This window comes from Sinocyclocheilus anshuiensis, unplaced genomic scaffold (genome assembly GCF_001515605.1).
Source record: "Sinocyclocheilus anshuiensis isolate Anshui unplaced genomic scaffold, SAMN03320099.WGS_v1.1 scaffold639, whole genome shotgun sequence".
Lineage (NCBI taxonomy): Eukaryota > Metazoa > Chordata > Actinopteri > Cypriniformes > Cyprinidae > Sinocyclocheilus > Sinocyclocheilus anshuiensis.
This window is the reverse complement of record NW_015552575.1, coordinates 154,984-160,881: the sequence shown is the minus strand read 5'-3', so window position 1 is coordinate 160,881 and position 5,898 is coordinate 154,984.

The following is a 5,898-nucleotide window of genomic DNA, read 5'->3' as shown; positions in this document are numbered from 1 at the left end:
TAAATGACAGTAGTTTATCAGTAATCCTAAAAAATAACACTGCCAAACACACATGCTAAAAAACAACAACTTACTTACGCATAGTAAGAAATGGTTATAAAAACTGAAACAGAAGTGAAACTAGTAGGAAAGAGGAGAAATAAAAAGCGATACTTACTATACCATACATTCCTAAAGAAACACTTTTTTATAGTGCATATATTTGTTTAGTACTATCACAAATGTATTGTTCAGAACTTGACACTCTTGAAACAAAAATAGTAATTTGTAATTGCATTTTTAGGTTTTTACCAGAAGTAGCAGTAAGATGTGTATATGTGTGTGTGTTTCTCTTTATTTATAATGAAGTAGTGTGTAGATAGTGAGGTATATGTCACAAATCCGGTCCGTGGTTTTCCGTCTGCTCGCCACCAGATGTTGCCTTCCAATTAGCAGGGTAATGATACCCATACTGTGCTGCACATTATTGACAATATTGAGCTGAAGCTTGACTTTGCAAATTTAAAATCGCAAATCAAATCGCAATCTCAATATCTGTCAAAAAAAATCGCAATTTGATATTTTCCCCCAAATCGCACAGCCCTACCCCGGACTACATTTCCCATCATCCATTGCACTGATTACACACACAGCTGCCACCAATCAAACACCCTACATAAACCATGGACTTCTTCTTCCTCACTGCCGAGTATTGTATTTCCTGTGTTCAGATTCTTGCCTGTGTTTTCGGATTACCCTTTTGTCTTGCTGTTTCGGACTCTGTTTGCCCCTGCCTGGACTAATGCTGTTAACCTGGATTATCTCTTGCCTTGCCCTGTTGGATTATGTTCGCCATCGATCGACCTACGCCTGTTTATCTGAGTATCTTATCTTCTGTCTTGCCTTCTGAATATCTGTTTGCCATTGCCCGACCCTTGCCTGTTTTGACCATGTCTAAGAATAAAGCTTTGCATATGAATCCGCACGCCTCTCGTCTCGTTCGCCCCGTTACAGTATAGACATTCTCAACTGATAAGGGAAAAAAACAATACTGGTATTGAATTGCCGTTGTTATTAGCAGATACTCAAGATTACAGTATTGAACATGAAAAATGTGGAGCCATCCCTATTTTATATAACCATGATGTTTTTATTCTTTTCAGTCTGTGTCACACACCTCACACTGTTCCCATATGAAAACTATGTCTTGGAATGAAGATCCCTGGAATGTGATACTCCTGTAGTTTTTTTTTTTTTTTTTATCTGTGTAGATACTATTATTAAGTATCTCTACTGTATTATGTCTGTTTGGCAGTTTAAGTAGTATAGTGTTTTGACATGTTATTTAGTCAGTTATGTCTTTTCTGTGTCCTGTCCTGTCTGTGTGTGTTTTTATTTAATAAAACTAGCTGTGACTAAAAAGTGAAAGCATCCTTCAAGTAAAAGGTGCTAGAGTGTAAAGAGTAAATGTTCGCATTTAGGCTATAGGTCATCCATTTTAGACGTTAGGTTTTAATAAAGAGTTGCAGTAACAAGGCATTGTTGAAAATAAAATTTTGAAAGTTGACTGTGTGAAAAATACTTGTCTGATAATAGCAACAAACTTGCACTTTTATACTTATCACATTGTCCTTACATTTTTTTTAAAATATCTGATAATAGTGAAAACTAGTGTTAATCTGATATTGAATCTGAGTCTGAATGAATCGATCAGCTAAAACAAATTGAAAACTAATTTAATCGCTATTCCATTGAGTGTACCCAAAAATCATTTGTATATTTTTATGCATGTTGTGTCAACCATACACAATTATTGCACATGCAACTGTCGAGCAGTCCTTAAGACTTCCAGGTAGGCAATTAAGGTCACAGTTACAATAACTTAGGACAGTAAAGAGACCTTACTACTAACTATAAATAACACCAGAAAATAGGCAGTTAGGATGCCTGCTCATGGAAAACCAGATTGACATTAATTGATATTGATTGATGATTAATTATTATTAACATCAGTCACTCCAGTGTCTGAATTCTTAATTTCTCATTCACTTTTTGTTAATATAGTGCACTTCACTCCCATGCACTATATAGGAATTAGAGAATGGGTGAACAAGTGAGCGATTTTGGACACAGTAATGCAACAACAATCTTCAGAAGTGGAACCGCGTACATGAGCGCTGCGTTCCAAATGGGATAAATCCACTTCTGAAGGGCACATATTGAAGGGTCATGCCAAACCAGTGTGCTAAAATGGCCATTTCAAAAGGCCCTTCAGAATGAATTATTTTAAAGGCTACAACTGATGGACACCTCGCTCCCATGATTCTTTGCAGAGGTTTAATTGTGTGTGAAAAAACAGCTTTCTTGTAGCTTAAATAGTACAGCATGGTGCTAGTAACGCTAAGGTCATTGGTTAGATTCCCAAGGAAAGTAAGAATTGAATGCAGTGTGTGTCACTATAGATAAAAGCATCCACCAAATGCATAAATGCTAATGTATATCCTGGCAACAAGTTTCAATCGATAAATATTTATCTGTATCACGTAAATTCAGGTAAAGTGGGCCGTTTAAGCTTGATTGTTCTGTGCTCAATGGATTTTCACTTTCAGAACATAACAATGGTCTGGGACATTAAAGGGACATTATTCTCAAATAATTCTTTATTTCTTTGGGGACGTTTGACTGATTGCACAGACACTATTGGAAGAGAGCAGAACTGGATGATGACCACTGAATCATCAATGAACTAACTTAAACTGGGAAAATGACTCTATGTTATTGTCCCATTGCATTATTGATAAACTTTTCCTGTTTGACACTGTAAAGCTGCTTTGACACAATCAGTATTGTATAAAGCACCATACAGATAAAGGTGACTTGACTTGACTTGTATTGACTTTAAAGGATAAAATAGTTTTGACTGATGCAATATGACCCTGGTCATTGTGGCTACAAAAAGGAGGACTCCCTCATCATGAAAGATAGTAAGCCCTTTGACATTCATATTTTCATTTCTACTTATAGGGTTGTTCACTAAATGTAAACAAATCTTATTGTGACAGTACTTGTACTATTTGTTACTGTTAAATTGTTTAAAATGTTAGTTTTTCTTGTAAGGTGGTTAAACATGGCTTGCCCACTTGGCCTAATGCGTGAATATTGACATTTTTCAGAAAACCGAAATGAGTGTGCAGTCAGGAAATTTAAGTAGGATATGGAAGAAAGGAAGGAGAGAGCAGAAAGAAGGTGAGGTATGAAGTTGAATCTGAAATGAAAAAAGGAAGGAGGAGCAAAATGTAGATGTGGAGTATAAAGCTATAAAATATGGTTAAAGTTTATTAAAACACAGAAAACAGTTTTACAATATTACATTTTAAATGTTCATCTTATTCAGTTTTTTGTTAGCCTATTAGTTGTTGCATGTGTTATAGTCATAAATTGAATGTCATGCAATGTTCTGTCAGTTGCAGTACCGTTTCCAGGCATAGGCAATCTAGGCGGTTGCCTAGGGCGCCACCAGCAGGAGGGGACGCCAATGAGTGCACATACTGGTACCACATTTTAGCAGGGTTGTGATAAAGAGTGGCACGGCCACCCTGAAATATGATTGCTACCCCCACTGGATCCCCCAACATCATTGGGCTAGAGTACTGTCAATTTGACAATACCTGTATGCCATTGGATCAGAGTGCTGTCAATTGTTGCTGGATTGTTGCATGCAAAGTTTGCATTTGGAGCACTCAACAACAACGCCTATAGAGCGTCAAAGTGGTAATCTTAAATTGCAGAACATTTGTGTTGGATTGTGAAAGCTTACACATCAGCAACTACCTCAACATTTAAATGTAGTATTGAGCACATAAATCATAGAGGATTTGAATCTTGTCTGGATGTTACAGCAAAGACTATAGAATAGGGATAGGGATAGAACCAATAATAATAACAATAACAATAATAAATAGAACCAAGGGGACTTTGGTTACAGGGACAGATGAGCACACACGTGTACTTATCCGACTGATGAAGGAATGCTGCCATCAAAGGGTTTGAGTGAGTATACTACAGAAATGAAATCTTAAATCTTAAGCTGTAGTTTATTTTAATTATTGTAATTTCAAACAGAGTTATTACAGCATTTTTCTGATTCTTGATTTCTTTGCATTTGCTGCAGAGCTTTTGTGGTGGAGCAGGGACTGGAAGGCAAGGTGACGAAGAAAACCTGACACAAAATATAAAGTCAGATCATTTTGTTACTTCTAATACAGATATGACTGCCCCCCTGCCTACCCTCCAAGAACTGTATACATCCAGAGTGAGAAAAAGGGCTCAGAAAATCACTCTGGATCCATCACATCCAAGCCATCTCCTTTTTGAACTTTTGCCATCTGGTCGGCGTTACAGAGCACCGAATACCAGGACAGCCAGGCACAAGAACAGTTTCTTTCCCCAGGCAATCTACCTCATGAACAGTTAATTTTCTCCCATTGTGCATTTAAAGTATGTGCAATAACCTTATACTTATTTATCACCCTAAATCCTAGTGCAACCCTACAAACACAGCGGCTGCCAGATTGTCCCACACATGTTCTCCCACTCTTGCTTCAAGGTTGTGGGGTTTAGGGGGCTGTCATCGTGGTCTTCCACATCCTCTGGCTCAAATATTTCCCTATTGAAAAGAGCGAGATTGTGAAGCACAGCGCAGCATGCAACAACCTCAGTGCGAAGGCAGGGCTCAACTCTAAGGCCTTTAAGAAAATAGAGCACCAGGGTTTTTTCAGCATGCCATAGGCTCGCTCTACTATGCTTTATGCACAGGAGTGCTTGTTGTTGAAACGAACCTGCACAGTGTTCTGTACAGGCTCTGGGGTGATGAGGCTGATAGGTGCACTCAGGCAAGGATGGCCTTGATGTCTCTTTCCCATCCATGATCAGATTCCAATCTGACTGCAGCAATGAGGTACCGTACATGATGGACAGCAGACAAGCGAAGGTGGGCACGGTGGTCAGCTGCTTCATCAGAATAAAGCCGCAGAATTGGCACAGCTATGGTGTGGGAATGTTGGGTTCACCGCCTGTAAATACGTGATAGTTTCTTGGAACGATAAATTTGAATAAAGCTTTGTTTCATGTGTTGTTCACTTGTAATTTATTTATTTATTGTGATGATTACTTTTATTCATTCTTTTTTTCATGTTTCCCATTGTTGTCAGTAAATAAAATATAGTTATTACATTAATTCATGCATTAATTCACTGACTGAAAATGTGTATTTTTGCATTTGTCTCGTGTGTATTCGTGCATAGGTCATTTGACAATTAAATTAGATTTGACTTGTTTTACTAAAATATCGAATTTTCAGTAAGAAAATATGTAATATAATTAAGTATTGGTCAGCATTTATCATTATTATTGCATGTAAGTTTTGGGGTGGGCTAGCAATGCAATACAATCTGGGGTAATCTTAATTTGTAAGTTGTATTACTTACATTTTTTGAGTAAAATCAACAGTCTTCTCCAAAGGCGAGATCTTCGAGCAGCTGCCCGACGTCTCCTTTGTGTAGACATTGCAAACGCCATACTAGGTAGGAAAACCGTACTAGGTAGGGTTGTCGAGTTACTGATGCTGAGGTGTTAGTGCACCTGTCGCCTTTTTTTCCTTTTTTTTTTTTGCAGAACTTATAATTACATACAAGGTCAGGGAAAGATGCATGGTTGTATCTTTAACAATGAGCTATCAATGACAGAAGAACAGAAAACAAATATCATGGGTTTGTGCACATCATACCATGAGATTATAAACAGAAAAAAAGCACAATGACAAGGTTAAGTATCTTTGAATAATTCACCATAAAGCATCTTAAAAAAAAATTTAAAAAAAAAAAATATATATATATATATATATATAATATATATATAGAT